At 30.8% G+C, this 24,945-nt stretch overlaps 2 protein-coding genes across 3 annotated transcripts in view; one reads left to right on the forward strand and one right to left on the reverse strand.

Annotated features, from left to right (window-relative positions):
* Window positions 1–9,511, reverse strand: part of LOC126735470 (BTB/POZ domain-containing protein 6-B-like) — a 48,072-nt gene extending 38,561 nt beyond the window's left edge. Inside the window, exon 1 of one of the 2 annotated variants that reach the window (XM_050439464.1) lies at window positions 9,296–9,511. The gene's annotated coding sequence lies outside the window, so the exon portion shown is untranslated. The remainder of the gene's footprint in view (window positions 1–9,295) is intronic. The other variant, XM_050439463.1, reaches the window with a different exon arrangement.
* The window catches only part of LOC126735469 (transcription factor IIIB 90 kDa subunit), a 105,412-nt gene that overhangs the window by 49,534 nt on the left and 30,933 nt on the right, over window positions 1–24,945 (forward strand). The gene's annotated exons all lie outside the window — the stretch shown is intronic.

The raw sequence follows: 24,945 nt of genomic DNA on the forward strand, positions 1-24,945 counted from the left end.
AAGACTATAAAAGCTGCAAAAGATATTTATTATAATAAAAGGATGATCGAATCAAGTAATGTTGCCAAAGAAACATGGTCTATTGTAAATGAATTAAGAAATAAGACTTCTTCATCTAGCACTATCCCTACTTCACCTGAGGACCTTAATCACTACTTTGTTAATGTAGCTAAAAATCTAATGGCTACCATAACACCTTCTCACGATCCTCGTTCATATCTCCCAAATGAAAATTTACACAGCTTCTTTTTTACCCCCATTGTATCAACAGAGCTTCAAACTACAATTAATGAAATAAAAAACAAATCATCATCAGATGGGCTCACTCTCAAAATGTTTTCCAATCTGCCAAATTGCACCTTAATCCATCTAACAAACTTAATTAACAAGTCATTTCAACATGGAGTCTTTCCTACCTGCCTTAAGACTGCAATAATTATTCCTTTGCATAAGGGAGGAGATAAACAACAAGCTTCAAACTATCGCTCAATCGCACTCCTTCCCACTTTATCAAAGATCATTGAACGATTGGTTAAAAAAAGGCTCTTATCGTTTCTGTTTAAATATAAAATTCTTACTCCTCACCAATTTGGATTCTTGAGTAACAAGTGCACAAATGATGCTATGTTTTCTCTTTTTAATAGTGTTTACACCAGTATAAATAATAATCATTCAACAGCAATAATTTTTTGTGATTTCTCCAAGGCTTTTGATCGTGTAAACCATAACATCTTAATTGACAAATTGAATCACTATGGGTTCAGAGGAACGCCCCTTGAGTGGTTTAAATCGTATCTCAGTTACAGAAATCAGCTTGTAAAGGTTGATACGACGAAGTCTTCTTGCAAACCAATAGAATGTGGGGTACCTCAAGGTTCAGTCCTGGGCCCTATTTTGTTTCTGATTTTTATAAATGACATGGCCAATCTTAACATCAGTGGCAAAATCTGTCTTTTTGCTGACGATACTAGTGTTACATGGAGCAATCCGGATGCTAGGGCACTACATGCTACTATTTCTAATGACTTAATTACCATTAAATCGTGGTGCGATTCTAATCTTCTGTGCCTAAATGTCTCAAAAACTAAAGTCTTATCATATAAAACTACTATTCAACCCTTTGTACTTAACAACACCAGTTTGGACGTTGTAGAATCTGTGAAGTTCTTGGGACTTAATGTTGACTACTCCCTAAAATGGGACTTGCATATTGATGCCTTATATAAAAAATTAAGTTCAGCATGTTTTGCCTTAAGATCAGTTTCCAGGGAATTAAGTTTTCAAACATCAAGAACAGTTTATTATGCCCTTTTTGAGTCACATCTACGTTACGCCCTTCCATTCTGGGGCACATGCGGTGTGACTCAATTTGAGCGCATCTTTAAACTCCAAAAGAGAGCAGTTCGGTATCTGCTTGGACTTAATAGCAGAGCTCACTGTCAAGAAATCTTTAAAAAATACAAGATACTTACTCTTCCCGCTTTATTCATATTGGAATCTATTTGCTTAGTACGCAAACATAAGTCAGAAATGCCAAGTAGGCCGTCTCACAATTATTCACTTCGTAACGCAGTGCATGATCTTTATCTGCAAACCCCTCGGTCCGAGTTAGTAAAAAACTCTATTCTATACAGAGCCGCCAAAAAGATGCATAATCATTTGCCTTTGGAAATTAAATCAATTCCTTCTTTTCCTCGATTTCATAATGCTTTGAAGGCATACTTTCTGGAAAAAGCCTTGTACGCAGTGGAGGATTTTTTTCTAGGTTAACTTTTTGGGTATCACACACACACTGGCTCTTTTTATATCTTAAAATAGAGAATATATTAGTTTTTTTTCTTTAGTAAATGAATTGCACTTTCATTTTGTATTTAATTAATTCACTGTTATTGACTATTGTGTTTATTTTTATTGACATTTTATACATCATGATGTATATTGACCAGGTACATTGTTTTTGTACAGTTTTGCATGTATTTATTTTGTTTGTATATTTATTTTTATTTTTATTTTTATTTTGTGTGTTTTGTTTTGTTTTTATATGTTTTTTTTTATTAGCTTTGTCTACAAAATTTTGTAATTTTTTGACAATAATAAAGCATATGATTGATTGATAAGCCAACTTTGTCAAAAACTCAACAAGTAAATGTTTTAAAATGCAATGGTAAAATTTTACTATACATTTAATTTGTATGCACCTTAATATAATCACATTAATATAATATGGTTTTTATTCGTTCTTTCTTTTTCTTTGTTATTCATTACTTAGCCCTTTCCTACCATTTGCCAGTTGTCAACCGAAGTGACAGAAAGTGAAGAAAAAAGATAGCACCAGTATTTCTATCAAACGAAGATCATTTTGACCAATTGGTCTTATACTTTCTTCTTCACTAACTAATCATTTTTTTGTTGCTTGAAAAGGCCTATTATCAACCATCAACAAAGCTGTCTCTTCTAGATTTTGACTTCTCAAAAAAATGTTAACATAAATTAAAAATAATTCATCTATCCATGAAAGAAGTTGCAAAGTAGGGTGAATATACTATACATACTACATTATACTACAGACCATAATGATCTTCCCTAAAGAACTCATGAAGACGCAAAACTCAATGTTGTATGTATAAATGTAGTATGTAGAATCTTCAAGATTGATTGATTTTATAACTTCATAAGAACCAACGATAGCCAAAATACATCCAAGGGTTCTTTATTTATCTGTATTAAAGTTGATTTTAAACTTTTTAAAATTATTCTTACGTATATAGCCTTATCAATTGAACATTCCAATTTCTTTACTATTTTTTTCGATCTAATCATATTTTTCTACTATATGCTAACTTTCAATGAAGCAGCAGTTTCTCAACTAGTCCAAACTAACCAGCATTCTTATTTTGCTTAGGAGACCCCTCACAATCTTTTTTCTTTGAAGCTGTACTAAAAATGACTTAATTCTATCTGCTATAGATATTTTCCAGTAGCTCTTCTATAATTGCAGCGCCTGTAAGATACATTTTGAAGAACCTTAGACAGGCATGTCTAATGTGTGAATATGATGATTCAAAACATAATTCAGAACTTTTTACTAAGTTTTTTTCATAAGATAATTGCGCTTCAGGAAAAACATTAAACTGAAATGTATGAACACTCTAACAGGCTGAGTTATTCTTCAAGACTGGAGTTGTTCCATAGTTCAGTACATCTGAGATAGAGAATAATTTCATACGCATCATAGTTTAGGTCAGATCTAAAAACTTTCCAAAGAATTTCTTAGGCAGCCAAAGAACCTGTCAAAACATTTCTTGCTTCCTAGCTTGTTCTTACAAGATTGCGAAGATAAGACTTTTACTTCGTATACCTCTGATGATTTTTTATAAATTAATGGAAGATCAATTTGTTGGAGTTAAAGATACACTAGACGTTACGAGTTAAAGATACACTCCAACAACTAGTCGCTAGTCACAAATCTAGAGATTCTGTGTATAAGTCATCAATAAAATCAATTGCAAGATGATGATTGCTGTAATAATTTTCACTAATAAGCTTCTAATTTCAAATATCTCCTAATTTACTTTTAATTCTGAATAAATAAACTTAAAATAGTAATGGTCTTCCCGTAGCTGCAAATATTTCCATTGAGTTCTTACGTTCTTACTTTCGATTAGTATATACGCATTTTATATTAAGGAACAAACTGAAATAAAGAAAAAAATTATACGTTAACCATCTTTTTAAGTTTTTTTACATTGTAAAGTCCTTATCAGCATAACAAGATAACTTGACAGAAGAGAAACTCTAAATAATTTGCAAATAGCTTATGGGTTTCAGTTCTGTGTCTCTAAAAAATATTGTATGAAAAACAAACAAGGCAACTGAACAGTCCACTTATCTTTTAAGTGCCATTAGAACGTGCTTCAAATCACAGCAATTATGTTCTATTTAATTGAAGATGCTTGCTTTATTGAATTGAATGCTGTGAGCTTTTTATTTTAATGATTCTTATTTCGAGTGTAAAATGTATTTGCTTTCAACAGTAAAAAAATTGGCATAGAATTTCATGGTGTTGTTTGTAAATAATTATTATTACTGCTTTAACATTCAATGTGAAAATGTCAAATGTAATGGGACGTGCTAATTACAGCATTCATAATTTAGGCTCGCATCCCAATATAACATAATACGTCTATAATAGGTTAAAAGAATAATAAATCATAGAAATATATTCAGAAACGTATGCGTAACGATGCTTTATTAAAATTCTTGAATATTGGCTGTTAACTTAAAAATTCATTAAATCAATGTATCATCATAACATTTATTTAAACAAAAATTAGAATTTGACCCAGAAATTTGAAACGACCTGAGACCGGACACGCGCTGCTTGTTTCATCATCAAAAAGAAAAAACAGTGTTAAGATTTTCGGTAATGGATGTAGACTTTCACGGTCAAGTTGTACGCATTATATTTTAAACTTTCATTATTTTTTTTCACTTGTGGTTCCTCTCTAAATTTAACATTGACATTGGATCATAGGAAGATGCTGATGGGCTGAACTGCTTTCTCTTATGCTCTCGTTCATATTTTGGAAGCGGTGGAAGATAAAAGTGATATTGGTAGTCTCGCCAATTAACTATAGTACAATAAATAAAGAATATTCTGGGTTTATTCATTATTTTATATATTTTAGCGTTTCTTTTTTTACAGATGTATTACCGAAGAATATTTAATAGAAACTGGTTAGAACTAATAGATTTAGGAAGTTATGGAAAACGCAGTTTCTTTCTACTGTTTTTTAATACTCCAATTTTTTCTTGTAATAATTTTTTTGGGATAGTTATGTGGACTGGAAATGGTTTTATTAATATGACAATAATTTTTATAGTTATTATGAAAAAATTATAGTTCATTTTCACTACATTATAACTACATTACAACTTGCAAATGCTATTTTTTAACCAAATTTGAAATATTTAATGTTGGAACTTAATTGGACGTTATCGATTATCTTTTTTGAATAATGCATTAAAAAGATTTAGATTGCGATTTTCTATTTAATCATGGCTTGGTACTATTGAAATTTAATAATAATGTATATGCAAATGAAAATTATAAAATGATTTCGATTGACCTGGCGATTTTTGCCACAAAGAATATCGTTTAAATGATTTTGATAATGAAAGTCTTTATTTATTTATTTCATCCAACAGTATTCATTTAAATGTGACCACAATTCCCTAACATAAAAATAAATTGAAAATATAATAAACGAAAAAAAATTAGGCCCACTACATAAAGAAATACAAGGATAAACCATGTTTAGCACATAATAACAATTAATTGAAAGTTAATAATAGTCATATAAATATAGATTTGAAAATAATATTAGCAATATAAAGTTTTTTTAGCTAGTAAAGTTTATAAAAGCAAGTTCTGTTCATACCAAAACGTTTTATGACCCTTAAGTTTTCTTCAACTTTTTGATTTGGTGGCAGTTGCTCCATCTGTATTATTTTTAAGTATTAAAGTTAAGACAAGTGAAGCTACAAACAGTATATAACTTGGATCATTCAATGCTAAAATGATATTCATCTGCAGTTAGAGTTCAGTCACTAAACTCACACTATTTTTAGGGCCATTATAAATATTTTTTTTATTTATAAAAGTGACCACTCTCTGATAAAATAACTCTTTGACTTTGATTTGACTTCCCCCGATTTCACTCTTTCCAGAATTTTCATTTTCACACTTGGGCCTGTTTGAGATGTTTCCCATATAAAGTTTATATTGGGTCAGAAGTCTTGAAGTTTAAGGGAGGCATATTTGGGATGCTCAAAGTTTGTATCATACCCTTTTCTAACATTAATCATAGGTGTCAAAGAGAAAGTTCCAGTGGCCATCTGTTTGTGTAAGACTGCTTTACTTCCTTACATTATTATTTACATTTCATTTATTTGGGATGAAGTCAATGTAGTCCTATTTAGTCTGTTATTAAGTTTGAAAGGCTATCGTTGGAAGATTCCTTTTTGGAACTTCATTTATAGAGGCTCAGAAAATGTATATACGAAGTCTTTTTTTGGTCACACTGAAGTCTTGAATCTAAATAAGGCAGATTTGAAAAGTTCAAAGAAAGGAAATTGTTATAATACTATTCTCTACGAATATTCTTAGTTATGATAGATTTTTGAATCCTTCTAGTCGTCTGAGGTTAATATGACCCATGTTTGTCTTGAAAGATACAACAAATTTATTTTGTTGTAAGATTAGGTTTTTTCTTGTGTTTTTCCCTTTTTATATTGCTTTAAAGATCAAGGAAAATGCATTAAAAACTTTTAAAATATGCGAAGGATCTTCTCTCTCTGGGAATCACACAAAATTTGAGGAAGTTTTGGAAAAAATATCTTACAGTTTTTGAAGAGGGGTGGTACTTCAAACTATTGGTGATAACTGCCGCTTTGACTTATTGTCGACTATGTTTATTTGGTGGAGTTGCTCAGACACTAGGTTTCGAATTTAGCCATTATCTTTAATAGAATCATATTTTAGAAATGTGTCCATCAACCATTTTTTTTAATTATAGTTTTTCATTAATTGGCCGATTGTATTTTCGATCAATATTAATCAAATACTAGGCATAAGGTGTGCCAGAGTAAAATTGAAAGTAAATCTATAAATAAGCGTAATTAAAAAAAAAACAGTAACAGTACGTTGTAAGAAACCAACGTTATTATGCAAAATTGTAAGGTACATAGAAAAAAAAACGGTTCAAAAGCTTTTATTTTATTCTTAATACATTGATATAATGATATAACCACAACCCTACACATGCATGAGTAATAAATTGTTTTGTGTTATACATGAACTGTTGGTTATTAAGGATTTATTTTAAATAATACTTTATAAGAGACTTTTTGCCTTATGCAGCAGGTGTATACAGGAGTTAAGAGATCTTTTCTTTCTAACGGAATTAATTTCTTTACAACCGAAATCTAGTTCATAGGTGTCACCGTTGTTACAGAATGAAAAATCAAAAATTCCTAATGCCCATGATCAAATTTCATTTATTTTTATATTATTATTCAAAGGCCTAGAAAATTATAATAGTTTCTTGTCAGTTTTGTATATAATCTCAACAAACACTGATTTATGAGCACACGCTTAATCGATATGAGACATCTGTAAAGGAATGTAATTAATAGTTTTTCTGGCCTTACCTTGACACTTACCGAATTACAAATTATTGGATGTCGAAATTTTCAACAGTATTAATTGAAAAAATAATAAAATATTGAAGCCATCACTTTCCTTCGTGTTTAATAGTTAAATACGCATTAGTATCGGTAAAACATATTTTTTTGACATACTTTTTTTTTAAAGTGTTATCAGTGGGTACTATATTTTGTTATAAATTATTTACGACTAATTATTAAATTAAGTGCTCATTAGTATTTCGCAGTAGCACCAAATATAATAGCAATAACAGTTTAAATAATTTTTCCTTATGGAATAAATAGGTAAAATAATATTAACTCAATTTTTTAATTTGTAACTGTAGAAGGTGTGCTAAACAGTAAGAAATGATACTTAAAAACATACGTAAATCAATTAATTTTCTCTTTCAACTTGATGATAATTTTAAGTTAATGAAATATTACGATACATTTTCAGTCTCTAAAAGGGGTAAAGAGAACGAAAATTTTTTGATTTTTTTTTCTTAATTTTACGTAATTCATATCTCATTTCAAGTCACGTCATTATCGTGATTTTGACTAAATGATAACCACTCATTTTCAGGGTAGGTAAATAGTTTTTCGATAAATACCTGAGTATATACCCATTTTTATCAGTTTTTTGCTTCGGGGGAACCTTTTTTTCATAATAATTCATTTAAAAAAAAAACAGCCTTAAGATTTAAATATCTTTTGTCTTTAATTAATTGCTTAAAGTAGCTATATATTTGTTTAAATTTTAGGCCTTTATTTTGAATTAAGATTCTTTAATACCTTCCATTAAGCATATTACTATTTCACATACATTTAAATGCATTGACATATTCAACCTCCTCTAGATGATTGCAACTTTGGAATTTTCAATAGAATCTGTGCATTTAATTTTTTCTAACAAGAAGTTAATATTTTAAATTATCTAATATCTCATATATTACCTATTGACACAGGTGTCTTCAATTTTTTTTTTTAAATTCGTGATAAAAAAAGTCAATGAGATTTTTTGAAAAAAATTATTTGGCTTATAATAACCATAACAAAAAATTAGGAATTATAATTCAAAGCAGGTCTTATAAGCAATTAAAATTCATTAACATCTATTCTTTTTTGATTAGTCAATATTTTTGAATGTAGAATAAGTGTCAAAATTGAATACTTCGCACATTTTGTTTTGAATAAACTGATGCCTTAAGAAAACAACGTTTAAGTTTAATTTTTTTCAAATAAGCAATTTGTACAATCAATATTCTATTATAATATGTTTAATGCCTAATGTGAACAAGTTTAGTTTTTATTGGTCTCTACTGTTTCATATTAGCATAATATTACATAGCTTATTATGTGTAATATTTTTAGAAATGCTTAATTATATAAACAAATAATCCATAAGTATGTTAAATTTTGTTATCTTTTTTAGGTATTGAATATGACATGAATGAAATACAAGAACTAGGTAGTTCAAAGCTAAGATTCTCAAGCTAATAATTTTTAAAGAAAAGTTAAAAATAATTTATATTTTTAAATAACAAGAAGCAGTTTTTAAAAAGTACAAAAAATATACAAATTATAGAGTTAATTAAGTAACTTTATAATTCGTTAAAAAAATTACTGTAGAATTTGAAATAGTACTAGGCAACGGCTTTAATTAATAATTTCTTAAATAAGCATACATGTTCTGCCAATATACTAGTGTAAAGTGTAAATAAGACCGCACAACATGAGCAAATTGAATCTTCATTGACCATGTTGCTCCACATTGGGTGCCAATATTACACATCTATGCCTACCAAATAATTTAAATTTTATGACAATTTATGAGATATTTAAGAATTGCAAAAGCGAAGTAAGTAAAATACACTTTATTACATTTAACAAACGAATAATATACAAATCCAACTTTGTCTTGTTTAAACGTAGATTACCAGTTTGTTATAGTGGTGTGTTTTTTTTTAAAGGGATAACATCATGTAAAATACTAATAATTATTTCTAATTGCTTTTAGAAAGATTTCATTTATAAAAAAGCTGATTTTTCTAGAAGAGGAATTTCTACTAGAAAGAACTCGACTTACCTAACAATATAATTGAGAAACAACCCTTAATTATACAACGATTTAAAAATTGACCTTGACAATAATTTAAAAAAAAAAACTTAAAAAGGAACAAAATACCGGCAAAAGACAACAAACCGACCCGCTACCACGGTGTAGGTAAGAAACCACACTCGGAAACGATATCGGTAGTACCTGTCTTAGAGCGAATTCGCGACTAAAAGCAACCATATACCATGAAGCTTTCTTTAGGAATACCACATGGTCCACCAAGGTTGTCGTCGCTGCCGCCGTCGACTTGCTAAAGGACGACCACCTTTTTGTTTTGATGCATGTAGCAAGTACGATATATAACGATGGCTATGGGTGTGATTTAGCAAATTTTTTTTTTGGACAATCATTGTTTTTGTTTAGAGTAGTACTTTAACCTTTATAGAGGTACACCGTTCAAATTTTATGGGGTTCAACATATTTCTTAACAGAAAATATGTTGTTCTTCTTGTATTATAAATTAAAAAATAATTAAAGAATCCGTATTTTGAAATAATCAAAATTATTAACTCTCTATTGACTCTTTCGATAGTTTTATTTTATCTTCCTCACACCCATTAAATTTGTACATGCGACATCTCTCCCTTCTGAGCAGTTTCTGCATTATATATCTGTAGTAGTCGCAACAAACTTTTATCCTTATCTTCCATATCATTAACTTCAGAAATTCCTAAAACTTTGAATGTCCAAATATGCTTTCTGTGACAGGCATCAAGGATCTGACTAATTTGGTTCACTTTCTTTATCTTATTCACTCGTAATTAATGAATCTTAACAATTCTTTATTATCCCTTTCTTAAATTTTTTCTGATTTGATCAGTATTACGTGGTTTTTTATGAAACGTGGTTTTTGAAAATCGTTATTAGTTCTTTTAATGATGTCTTTCAATATCACTTGTCCATTATAGTTTATATTATGGAACGTATTGGAGATTCTTTAATAGGACATCTCGCGATCTAGAAAGCTTTAACTTCAAATCAATGTGGGTTCTTCCTACCAATTAGATAACCTACTACTCTGCTCTATTTAAATATATTGATTAGAAAAATGATATCATATAGACCTTGTGTATAAAACCTGGATATTTTCCAAATGCTTATATAGTTCCTCTTTGAGCACTTAAGTTTTAATGCTTTATAAAAATGGATTTAAATTTTTCAACTCTGGGTTCAATCCTTTATTTAGAATAAGAAATATCCTGGACTGAACGCTTTCTTTAAAATGTTTTGTTAAATTGGGCCCTGCAAATCCTCCTGATAAACCTTTCTTGTATGTATGCTTTTCTTACCGAAATTATAATTTTCTGATCTATTCAACTGATCATCTCTTAATATGCTTCACTTTTCAACAAAACATTATGCAATTGTTGTCTTATAATTACCGCATAAAGTTTTATATTCGAATATTATATTTATCAATCTTGGATTATGGATGAGCACCGTCTTCGAGTGGATCTTGTTCTAGTTTTTCTATAACCTTTTGACTTTCACGATCAAATATTTCTTTGTTCTGATGCAAAATTATATATGCTCTTTTGTTTTTAACTTCTGTTCCTGAGTCTTATCAAATAATTATATGTAGGTTCCGGTTTTATATGTAATTATATATAAAATCCAGAAATTATCAACCAATCAATATTATTTTTTTTTTTAATTTATTTATTTTACCAAACATTGTCTAACAGGAAATTCCTAATAATAAGACAACATATGCTTAACAGATAAAAAGTAATTATACAAAACGAATAAACTGAAAAAAAACTAAAAACTAAATACTTTAGGCAAAGTCTATATATTTCCACAGTTGTTAAATTAATGGTGCCTTAACAGATAAAAAGTTATAATACAAAACCAGTAAACTGAAAAAAACTTAAAACTAAATACTTTAAGCAAAGTTTATATATTTTAATAGTTGAATATATAAATATACTTTGCTTTAGGTAGGTTAAGCAGTATATCAAACTTAACAATCTACAAAAATTGATTTGACTCAAAAATAGCCGAAATTTCAAGCTCACAACTTCAGAGTATACTACAGGCAAGAGAGAATTAAATGGAGAGTTTATAAATATAGAAATATTTAATGGTTATAAGCTCATAATCATCGGTGCAATATTGCGTTTGAATGCAGCTATTACAGTGCCATTAAACAAGCCAATATCATTATTGCTGCGTGAAATTTTACTGCCTCAGAGATAAAAAAAATAAATCATTGTAGAAGTAGTTTATGGTCATACCCCCTTGGAGGGTATATTCTATCAATTTTAAAGCATAGATATTTTAAAAACCTGCGCTGCGCATATTCTAGTCTGTCATATGGACATTAGAGTTGGGGAACCACACCATTGTTGCATAAAGTAATTTAGACTTAATTAGGCCATTATACAAATTAACAAGACTGTCCAACCTTTTAAATTCTCTTGTTGATTTGATTATGAAACCAAGTGTTTTCAAGGAAGATTTAACAACTTCATCGATGTGTTTGTTGAATGTCAGTTTCTTTTCATCAATGTTTCTTTGCAATAGATCACAATCCTTCTTTAGATTCTATTATGCCAAATATTTTTAAGTAATTTGCAAATAAAAGACAATCAGACATAACGGTACCTGTGATATCATTGACAAATATAGAAAAATTATTAATGGGGCAAGATTGCTTCCTTGAGGGACACCACTCATCATTATCACCATTCTCGTTATTCTTTTCCATTAAAATACATGAAATATATATGGTTCAGGAACTATCTTCATTTTTCAAATGCGATAATATGATTCCTCCTACCCAACATGGATTCCTACCGAGAAGGTCTACCACTATCAACTTACTAGAGTGCCTTAATGATTGCGAAAAATGTTAACACAGAACCTACAGATATTGTATATCTTGAATTTTGAAAAATCTTTTGATAAAGTCCCACACATGCTTAAAAAACTGGAACACTAGTATGCGATGACAGATTTTGTTTTTAGCGACACATGAACGAAGAGTTACTATCAAGTCAGGGTGACAGTTGTTTTGGTGCCTTTACTATTTACTACCTACATTGTAAATTTCGTTGACACTATAGAAACCAACATTAAAAACTTTGCTGAAAATGTATGCAAATCCTTTTACACATTTATGCAATCCTCGAACATGGTGCATCAACCATGATTCATTTTAACGCATAAACAATCTGGACGAATTAAGACAATAGCCTCATTGGATTTACCCGCTTGCTACTGTATATTATAGTATTGCAAGGTTGTGTATTTTATCGCTTTCATCGGAGTTACGCAACTCATGTGAAGATTTGAATAATAGTGTGAAACTATTAAAAAATGATACAAAGACACCCTTTTTAGCTTCTAGTTTTCTTTCAGGAATATGATTATAGCAATTCGTTGAGCGACTTTTAAGGTGCTTTGTTATGTCAGTTTTTTATGTAAATTCATAAATAATAGTATATATGTTGATATATTATTACACCACTGTCATCTGTTTCACTCAAACCTAATGATCAAAGATACCTTCTTTTCTGTGTTAATTAACCTTTAAGTAGTTGCGTGCCTGCTGTGACGTAGGTAGTCGCGTGAAATGTTTTACATTGAATATAACTAAAATTATAATTAACTTTTCTAGGGTCTATAAAATGCTATGAAGATAAGTAAGACTTATGAAAAGAATTGTTTCCCTTTATTTGTAATTTGTTAGTTAATGATCATTAGAGGAATTGCTATGATAATATTCAAATTCATTTATTTGCCTTTTGATTACATAAGTAATATAAGGTCGTCGATTTAAGGATAGTACTAGAATTAAGATTAAGTTAAAAAGTTAAAAATTAAAATAGTTAGAGCTAAGTAAAATAAAAAGTAAAAGACGCACCACTTAACACCAACTTCACCAGCAAACACAGACTTATCAAACTAGGTATATGTATATTAAAAAAAAAACTGCTAGCAATATGGACAGTTAAAACCAAACAGATTAAGCTGATCTGAATGAGTTCACCCACTGAATAAAAAGGGTGCTGAACAAAAAACGTCCTAGCTACTGGCTTGAACTGCCTGTACCCCTCTATCTTCTTAATTTCATTGGGTAATGTATTGTATATTTTGACACACATATAATAGGGACTCATTTCATACATGATTGTCTTATGTCTAGGCACTGCAAAATCGAATCTATTTCTTGTCTTATTACTGTTAATATTTACATCACAATTTTTTTGAAAGAGATGGTGTTTGGAGGCAAAACAGCATACCCTGTACAAGTAAAGAGAATATATTGTCATAATTCCTAATTTTTTAAACAAAGGAGCACAATGCTCTCGAAAAGCGGATCCACACATTGTCCGTACAATTCTTTTTTGAATAACAAATGTTCTTTTTATCGACTCTGCATGAGATCCCCAAAACATTATCCCATAGGCTATACGTGAATGTACATATTCATAATAAAACTGAATTATTGATTCCCTACTGACAATGTTTTTTAAGCTGTAAATAGCGCGAAGTTTGCTGACTTTATCTTTTTACATATTTCATCGACATGGCCTTGCCAATCTAGATTTTTGTGCAAAGTTAGAATAAAAACTTAGTTTCGTCCGATTCATATACAATAATCCCATCGATATTTAGAGGCATATCATTATCAGTTATTTTCAAAGTCTGCCTTTTATTTTGAAAATGAATGAATTTTGTTTTGCTTGAATTAAGGACTGACTGGATACTGATTTTGCTCACACCACTTTTGCATCTGTAAGGCTGTAGAGTTTGCAAGATCTAAGGCTATTTGACAGATTTTGTGGGATATTACGCATGATTTATCATCGGCAAACTCGGCTAGTACTGTATATGGTCCGCCAATGTCATCATTTAAGCTGTGGCAAAACACAATAAAGAAAAGTGGGGACAAAAGTGAGCCCTGTGGAGCAACAGTATCTACGTCTATAAAACGCGATTGGAATGTATAATTAACAATACCGTTCTTGTCACCCTTAATCTCAATTGACTGAGGCCTGTGGCTCAGAAATGACTTAATCAATTAATTTCTTTGCCCTTTATTCCCGCAGAAATCAGAACTTTGATAAGACGGTCATGATCCATCATATTGAAGGCGTTGCTTAAGTCAAAATATATTCCCAAGGTTGTCATACCCGCGTCTAAGGCCTCAGTCAGTGCATTTATATGACTACACAGTGCAGTTTTTGTGCAGTCGACCTATTATTTAGGAAACCATGTTGCGTTGTACTAAAAAATGAGAGTTTATTTAGATATTTAAGAAGTCTATCATGGAATGCTCTTTCAAAGATCTTGAAAACACCGATGGAACAGCTACTGGTCTATAATTACTCATATTATTTCTATCTCCTTTTTTATATATGGGCAGAACCCTAGTGTTTTTTAGTATAGATGGAAATATTCCTTCTTGAAAAGACTGATTAATTAATATACAGATTGGTAGACAAATTGCGGGAGCGACTTTCTTTAAAATGTTGCATGGTATCTCATCAGTTCCTGCTGATTTCTTATTGTTGGAAGTAAATGTTGATGACAAAAAAACTCACAACAAAATAGGTGCAAAATAGTTATTAAAATTATCAGATCCTTAATCCCAATAACAAAAGCATCTTGTATCATATCCGTGGAGTGGTAGAATCTATAATATTTAACTAATCATAAGTCTTATTAATTATATTGTAAAGTTCATAGACATCTACTGGTTCTATGACAAAATTTTGTTTGTTTTTAGTGAAAGGGTTTTGAATATTTTCTGGTGTAGGAAGATCACAAAAGTGTCCATTAAACAACTCACATAGCTCATTAGCGTCAATGATTTGTTGGCCACTTCTGTTTATTTCCAAGGGGGATGATTTATTAGCTTTGCCACATTCTTTTTTTTAAATATTCCATACACATTTGCTTTTATTTTCATAATTTTCGATTTGAGAGTCATACAAAAATTTCTTATTATTTAGAATTTTTGCTTTATACTCCTTTCTTTTTTCAATATATTTTTTGTTTATTTCAGCATTATTTGCATTTTTTTTTAACCAATGAAGATTTATTTGTTTACTTTTATTTGTTCAGAAAGCTGCAATACCTTCTCATCAATCCACCTTTTTTTGTATTTTTTATTAAATTGTTTTTTTTTTTTGGAAAAGCTAAGTTTTGGATAAATATATCAAAAAATGATATAAACATGTAATTTGTGCTGGTATTGCGAAGAATGTCATTCCAGGGTTCTTTAGTTAGTAGGGAGGAGAAATATTCCACATTTTCTGGTGTAAAAGATCTAAATACCCTTGCCTGTCCATCGCCATTCTCACAATCCCCAATAACAAAAAGGGTTAGTTCAATATATTCATGATCTGATAATCCAGCATTGTAAATTTTTGTACTTAAATCTATATCAAAGTTTATAAAAAAGTTATCAATCACAGTTGCCGTTGTGTTGCAGTATCTTGTTGGGGAATGTATTAATGGTATAAAGTTGTATGACGAAAACACATCAATCAGGTTCTCCTTGGGCTTACTATCCTGCATTAGATCAATATTAAAATCTCCCGCTATGATGACAATTGTGGATAATCGAAACATGTTATTAACAACCTTTCTAGTTTTGTGAAGAAGATATCAAGATTTGTATTTGGACTGCGGTATATACTGGCAATTATATATTTTGTTCTATTTATTGTAAAACTACTCACACAATGTTCAAAGATCTTTGGGATGTTTTCAATTTGCGTAGAAATTGTTGACTGTTTTAGGTTATCCTTAGAAAGCAACGTGGTTCCTCCACCACCAACACCATCACTGCGGCAATACACAGATTCCATCTTGAAATTGTCAATGTATACGTTTTCTACGTCATGCTCCTTCAGCCAGTGTTCACAAATAGATACAACACTATATTGGTTCTGGTTAGCTGTCTGTTCAAATTCATGTATTTTGGAACGAATGCTTTGTGTATTTAGATGCATTATTTTAAGCTGATCTCTTGTAACTGAATTGACGATTTCCAGATTGTACTGGATCACTGACGTTTCGGTAGTAGATTTTTTGATTGATTTTTTCCTTAAAAGGTTTCCCTATTAGTTATAGAAATGTTAATTATAACTAGTTAGCAGAGTGAATCAGAAAGATTACTGCTGTTACAAGAAATCAGATCAGTTTTTTAAATAGTTTCATTGGTCGTTAAAAGTTATAATATATTATATGATTAGTTAAACATTATAGAGTCGAATAGTTAGGTATATAATTATGATTAGTTAAATATTAGATTCTACCACTCCACGGATATGATACAAGATGCTTTTGTTATTGGGATTAAGGATCTGATAATTTTAATAACCATTTTGCACCTATTTTGTTGTGAGTTTTTTTGTCATCAACATTTACTTCCAACAATAATTCTTTAGATTCTATTATGCCAATAATAATAATAATAATTAGGAAATAATAAATATTAAATAGTAATATTAGTAATCTGTAATCTTGTCCGTCGTTATATGTTGCACGAAGTTTAACCTTGCATTTGGCGCGGTTAACCTTTTAAGCCACCGTGTAAAGGTGAAATTTAAATAAAAATAATAATAATCATAATAATAATAATCATAATAAGAATAATGGTATTTTTATTGAAATAAAAAAAATCTGTTTAAATAGGCGATATGTAGCTCTGTAGTTAATAATAAATTAACTTTTACGAAAAATTACAATTATGATGAAAAAAAATAAACAAAATAATGTAAGAATTAAATTTAAATTGAAAAAAACATCAAAAGCCGATGGTTCTAAAACAGTAACAAAAATAACATGTTTTTTTCACCGAACCTACTCGATAGTGACTTCTCCACCTTGACAATTTTATATAATTTTCACAATATTTTATGGGCAGCTAAACAAAACATCAGCAAGTAATAATAAAATACTAGAAATAATAATCCTTAGGTACTTTAAATTATTTTAAATTTATGTGTTGACTTGTATTTAATTTAAATTCTGAGTTTTGATTAAATAATACAAATATGTGAGGATCTGGTCATTTCAAAATCGTTTAGGAATCTATTTTCTCCTTTTAAGCATCTTTTACTTAGAATAACGTGTCTCTAAGCGTCGACTATCTTGTGGGATCATTTTATTTTCTTATCTTTCTTGGATTTACATTTATAAAACCTCTTTTGACTTGTCTGTCTCTTCACTGTACTTTTTAAGTATTTTGGCAAAGAAATCAAATGAGATAAGAGTAATGTGAGCGAATTCATTGCAATTTACAACCATCACAATATTGAAATAATAACAAGTTACTATTTATAAATCATTGCAAATAATATCCTTCTTCAACACTTCAAGTGTTACAGAGTCTATACATATACCTGCATAGTTAAAATAGTTATGTAGACATATGTATGAACGGAAATTGTTATTAATACTTAAACATTAGTCGAGGTTAAAGCTATAAAGCTAATTATAAACATTTGAATGGGAAATGTCAAACTTATTGTTCAATACATTAAAATATTTTTCTGATCTTATTGATTTTTTACGTTTGGTCAGTATTTAGTAATTTAAAATAAATGTTTTCTATTATTGCATCTTGTAAGACGTAATTACAACGTTTCAAAGCAAAACAATAATTTTACCCAACGGTTTACGCAAATGAAGTGCATAGCAATTACGCGGAAAGTTTCTTACAGTCAAATCATTTAAATTTATTTGTTTATTTACCAGAAAAAAAAATAATTTTTAAAAATTCAAGAGGCGTGACAGCAACATAATTTGAATAATAATTTTATTAAATGCATTTTTAATTTGGGAATATTCCGTATAAAAGAATAGACAATTTATGGGTTCCTGGGTGCAAGTCGAAACAAGTTTCATAATATACCCATTCGTGTTAAAAAGTTGTATTTGTTTTATAATTACTGGAGCTTGTAATTATAACGGGCCTAAAATGATTGACATTTCTCGATTTAAATCTTTGAACCTAACTAAATATTTCCTGACTGGTGAAACATAGAGATTCTCCAACCAAAGTTGTACAGTCTTCACGTTCTTGCTTGCCAAAAAATCATGTGGTTTTGATGTATCATAATATATCAGTATATTGCTCTATTTTCATTTTTATGTAATATTCGTAACCTCCTAAATTATCCGCAGCAATTATGCAAGTAAGATTCCTGCAGCCGTTGCAATCTAGATTGGATTAAGAAGCTTTTTGACTCCACGGTATCCGGTTAGGTTAATAAACACTAGCATATTTTTTCTTTCAAGTTTAGTTAAAAGCCGTGCATTTTTAAACCTGAAATATGAAATGATTTGCCTCTTTTTCTACTGATGTTTCTCTCCATTTTTGGGAGAACTCCTAGTATGACCACTTGAGGTTCATTTTCTGCGTCTTTTTTGGGACTCGTACTCAATATGGAACTCGTCCTCAGACGAAGAGAGATCGCAAGATTTAGATAATATATTCATTGGTCTCTTTCTGATCTCAGAACTTATAGGAGTATTCTTTGTTTTGTCTCTGTTATTAGTTTAGTGTTTCATGGCACTTCAGAGCCAGCAATGATTTGACTTATAGCGTTAAAGACTAATTAACCTATTCGTCTCAAAGTTACTATTAATGTTCTTATCTACCAAAATGTCCTGTGGTCTTGATGTACTATTATTCTGTTAGGATTAGTCCAGGTACCTAACCAAAATCTTTATTTCCAATCTTCCTCTTTTATTCTTCATCCCTATCTGCACTCATCTCTATCGCAATCCAGTATCCAGTTGAGGGTTCTCTAGTTCATCGATCAAAACATTCTAGTTTTACTTTGTATTAGTTCTTTTAAGGAGCTATAATATGTGCTTTTATGGATATATGAATCTATATAATATGATGTTTTTCTAAATTTTTTGGGGACAATTGTATTCTGTTCGCAATCTCTTTTGTGGCTCCTGGTTAAGGTTTGGACAACTCTATTGTTATTTTCCCCTGTCTGTTACTTCTTTGGACCATTTTTGTTTGGTTTCAGTTTCTGCTTATGCCCTACTGTCTTAGTTATAGTACTTTTCTTCTGCTATAGCTATTCGACATGCTGCTGGATCTTCTAGTCAGAATAGCTCATCTTCTTCTTAGAAATGGAAAAATCTTTTACCTGAATAATATCATATATTAGGTGCCTTATATTTTTTAGTTCATATGGACCGGATTAGGTCTTACATCTTCCATGGGTCCCCCATACATAAAGTCTTACTACTTTACGTGATTATTACGAGTCAGTTATCAACATGGAAAATTTACTACCAGATATGGTGATACAATGTTTAATGTTCTCGGTGTTGCTTTTTCTTAATTGTACTTGTTCACAAATTATCAGTATTTTTACTTTTTTGAAAGTACCTTCTATACCGACGCAGCGCTTAAGTGTCTTTATTAATATTAATTCCTTTTCTATTTATCACCACTAAATAAAGCGAAGTTTCCGCTGCTCTCTCTTTCACTAGTTGGTTTGAATAAATTTCACATTTTGAAATATCCTCTACCTACTAGTATCTTTTAAGCTGTTACAGTATTTTCATCGATTGAGGCTTAAGGCTCTGAATGATTTCGCTGGAATACATTCCTTTTCCCTAAATTTAGTATAAAGCTTTCAGAAGTAATTTTGGTATAACCATGCTGCTCTTCCTAGATGTAAGTACGTATATTTTAAGACGGTGATTGCCTTGGAGATTTCTACATATTGCAACGATATTGGCAACTCCGTGTATACCATGTTCTTTATCATTTCGGAATGACGCACAGATGTCATTCTCCAAAGATGTCATGCGGTGTAGCACGACATCTTTGGAGATGCCTGGAAGTTGATTGAATGTGACTACTTTTGCGCATCGAATGTTTTAATTTACACCTAACGAACGGGTAACAGTGCTACAATATGTTACGTTTCCTGAACTTTTGAGTTGATTTCAGTTGCTTGGACTAGTCGATCTCTTAGAAACTAGTTTTTTGGCTTTTCTACGTTGTTCTCTTAGACAAGCAGTTTAGGAATTTACTTAATCTTTTGGTGAATGTCTTTTTCGAAAGTGATTCTTAAGAAAGTTTTCTCCTTTAAGGGCACAGTCTCCATATTCTTAAATCTTTTATCATAACATTATTGAGTTTAATATTAAAATTATTTTCAATCTGAAAATTCCTTGAGGTTGTTTTAGCTTGTTAACTTTAGGTTGCACTCATCAGTATTACTGCTAAACCAACTTCGTTATATGCAGTCATACATCTAATGTGTGGTGTATAAAATATGATGTGTTTGGTGGCCATGTCCGTCATTGAAGTGCACAGTTTAAATTACTTTTGATCATTTCACAAAAAGGACAACTGAGTTTTTTAGCAGTAAAGCTTATGCACAAGGTTACGAAATTTAATGCTCTTAGCATTAGTGTTGAAGCTCCTTTCCTTTTCGTGCAATAGCACTGACTTACAAACGTTTGTTGTTTAGAATTGTATTTTTTTCTATTTTGTTATTTAATATTTTAGATACATCATTTCTAACCGTACCTCGAGAAAAGATCGTTGACAATTAGTAATAAACCTAAATTCTGGGTATACATTATCCAAAAGGAGCATCATAAACCCAGAATTTAGATTTATTACCCAGGATCATTATTGTCACTCACAAAATAATTACACACTCATTAAATGAAATCATTTTCTCTTGTTAGCACTAAAATGTTAATTTCAATAAATCAATCAAAGAAAGCATAAAATAGCTATAGGATATTATATTTTTTGTTTAGTTTTTTCTTTCTGTAAACGGATACCCATTATTTGAAATAAAATTTATACATGGTGTAATTAACATATGACTTATAATGACTTCTTGAAAAATTGACAACTATTAATCACAAATAAAAGTCCAATATCCCTTCCATTTAATATCCAAGATGGCGCTCATCCGCCATTTTAGAAGTTGATAAGGAATTGTAATTTTCCATCAAAATATTACCTATCCCATAAGCTACGACCAACGTCGAGCGCCTAAAATTTGCAAGAAAAACTGATTATATTTATGATTTCTCAACACTCTTACTGTAGTACCTATGCGTTTATTTTCAATACGTAACAATTAAATTCGTACGCAGGGAAATCTGCGTCTAGCTCGACCTTGACGAATGATGCGTCCTGATTATTTAAACAACTTGATTAAAAAACTATTGTTAGTTTAATATACTTGATGGAGAAACATCTCTTAAGACCAGTTTTTTAATCGGGTCTAACTAACTGTTATTCAAAATATTGTGGAATTCGGAAAAGTCGGGTTATGAAAGCAAAAGTGCCTAATGTGAGTTGAGAGCAATAAAAAATTGGTATTGCCTTGCATAGTATATTTTCAACAAACTCGTGGGTTTTGCTAGCTCTGGGTTAAAAAAGCTCAGACTAATAAACTGTCAATAGTCCTTGAGTATTTTATTTTCTTATTTTCCTAATTAACAATGGTCCCTTTTGTGAGCCCAATATTAGTTTTTTAATTTCTTCTGCTTTGAAATGAAAGCCCCTTCACGGATAATTAATTACCACATAATGTGGATTTAGGTTTACGACTTTTTAGATTATTGTTTAAACTTTGCTTGAATGGTAGCACCGTTGTTTCGTATGCCTTTAAATATATTTGTGTGAATAATCGAAGAAAGCGTAACGGACAGTTATTGAGTTTTATAGACAATTAAAATGCATTTAAAATATAGTATTCCTTAAGGCACATGGTTAGCTTAGTAAGCAAAATCAGCTGAAAAATTAAAAATCAAGAAAATAATGATGACTGAACGATAAATCTTAGAGAGCTGGCTATTAGGGTGTGATAGCATTATATTGTTATAGTATATTCATACAGTAATACTTTTCTTCTAGTAGGTCAATCCATATTTTAAATCTAATGCAGATTCTGTCGACTAGATCAAATCATCCGATAGTGGGATATCTGCCTTCGATTAAGAATACAATTTCCAAGTAATTCATTGAATTTAAAGGCAGTTAATCCTCTAGGACGGACAGAAATCCCTTCAGGAGATCGTGTTGTATTGATCTACTAGGATCTATTAATAAACGAAGATCCACACTATTTAACAATATAATGAGAGAGAATAATAATTTTTTAATTTAGTCTAAAATCTGTAATAATTATGTACTCGAAAATTTGGGCTAATTAAATTTTATTAGTAATGTAAATGCAATCTTATTGTATTATTTTGTAAAATGTCTTGGTTTAACTATACGTGCAGTTTCTCTTTGCCTGGGTTAACTTTTTAACTTATCTATTTTGTTTTTTAATACCAATAGTGGCTCACGTGCAGTATTTTGAGTGCTTTTAGCAGTCTCTTAGCGGATTTTCTAACTAAAATGTCAAATTTGTAATATCAAGTACTTACGTGCAGTTTGCTTGTTAGTAGTATTTGTAAAGTACATTTTTTTAAATTATCTTTGTAGAAGGCTTTCGAGCAATTTGTTACCTCTTCATGTTTGTAAAAATATTTGTTATCTTATATATATTTTTGTTAATACAAATTAGCATTAGCTAGCATTAGCTAGTTCTTCAAATAATATAGGTTCAAGAGTTTCTTCATTCCCTGAAAAATTGCAAAAGTGTCGCCTTTGCAATCAATCTACACATAATTTGTCGCAATGTTCTTTATTTCTTGCTAAATCCCCGCATGATCGTTTTGCTTATATTAAACAGAATAATGCCTGTATAAACTGCTTAAGGTTTAAGCATATGTTAAAGAACTGTCCTTCGACATTTAACTGTCGCAACTGTCGATCTCGCCATCATACCTTGGTTCATTTTTCGCCAAATTCCAGACATAATAATTCAGTGCAATCTAACGTTCCCGGACCTTCTATTTTAATAATTCATGATTTCATCTCATCTTGATAATATTTCGCAATCACACTCGAACCAACAATTGTCAAATCAATCTGAAGAAGTGACACAGGTTAACTGCGCATGTGCCTGTCTAAAATCTGTTATACCTAAAAGCACAGTACTTCTATCTACCACTTATGTGGACGTTATCGACGTACGAGGAAACATTCAAAAGGTTCGCGTACTCCTAGATTCTGCTAGTCAAGCTAATTTCATAACAGAGTCTTGCCTAAATCGATTGGGCCTTCCAAAAAAGAACTACGTTATCCCTATTGTGGGAATTAGTCAATCAGCGGGTACTACTAGTGGGATTTCCAGTTGTACAATTAAACCTGTTGATGCGTCATCACCATTGTTTACCATTGAGGTTTTTGTTTGACCAAAGATTTGCTCAGGTATACCATCTTTTAAGATTATGTCTCCACATTGGAATGATATTTCAAATTTAAAGCTTGGTGATAGAGATTTTAATATTCCTGCTCCAGTCGATATGTTACTTGGAGCAGATCTGTTTTCGCAAGTATTGAAGTCAGGTCGAATTCCTGGAGCCATTGAGACTGAATTTGGATGGGTACTTCTCGGAAAAATCTCCAATTTTCCTCAATCATTTCAGGTAGAATCTTATGTTTCTTTAGCGAAACCATCCCTTCATCAGACTCTTAATAAGTTCTGGGAATTGGAATCAGTCCCGGTAAAAATGTATAGCTCTCCCGATGATAAGAGAGCTGAAAAGATATACCAAAACAGTGTCTCTAGAGACAAGTCAGGTCGTTTTATTGTATCTCTTCCTTTTCGCAACTCAGAGCCCGATCTAGGTGATACCTATTCTATGGCGAAACGATGCTTTCATTCTCTTGAAAATTGCCTTTTAAGAAACTCCGATTTGTATCGTCAATATTCGGATTTTATGAGACAATATCTTGATGATGGTCATATGAGTTTAGTTTCGCAAGACGAAAAAAACCCTAATTTTGTCGCATATCTCCCTCACCATTGTAGGCTTAAGCCCGAAAAATCAACTACAAAACTTCGAGTCGTTTTCAATGCGTCAGCTAAAGGATCGAAGGGTATAAGTTTGAATGAAAGTCTTTTTCCCGGTCCTAAACTTCAACCTGATATCAATAGTATTCTCCTAAGATTTCGCTTTTATGCTGTGGTATTTTCGGCTGATATAAAACAAATGTATTTACAAATTCTATTGACTCCTAAGGATAGAGATTTTCAACGGTTGCTTTGGCGTTTTGATTCCCAAGGCCCTCTTCAGGAATATCGCTTGAACACCGTTACTTTTGGCGTAAGTTCCAGTCCATTTTTGGCCATACGTACTGTTCAAGAGCTAGCTTGTCAGGAGTCTCATAGATATCCAAATGCCTGTGAAATTTTACGCAAACATATGTTTATCGACGACATCTGTGCCGGGGCTTGCTCTATACATGAGGCTGTTTCTCTTCAGAAGGATCTTATTGGAATTTTGAAGTCAGGAGGATTCGAATTAAGAAAATGGGCGAGCAATTGCCTCACCCTCTTGAAGTCCTTTTCGCAAGAGGAATGTCAGATTCCCATAACCTTTGACAAAGAAAATTCTTCACCCATTAAGGTTCTTGGCCTCCAATGGAACCCTTTAACTGATACTTTTTCATATACATGTCAACCATCCGACAAAAGTTGCACCAAAAGACACATTTTGTCAGAGATTGCCAGAATTTTCGACCCCTTGGGTTTTCTTTC

This window comes from Anthonomus grandis, chromosome 4 (assembly GCF_022605725.1).
Source record: "Anthonomus grandis grandis chromosome 4, icAntGran1.3, whole genome shotgun sequence".
Lineage (NCBI taxonomy): Eukaryota > Metazoa > Arthropoda > Insecta > Coleoptera > Curculionidae > Anthonomus > Anthonomus grandis.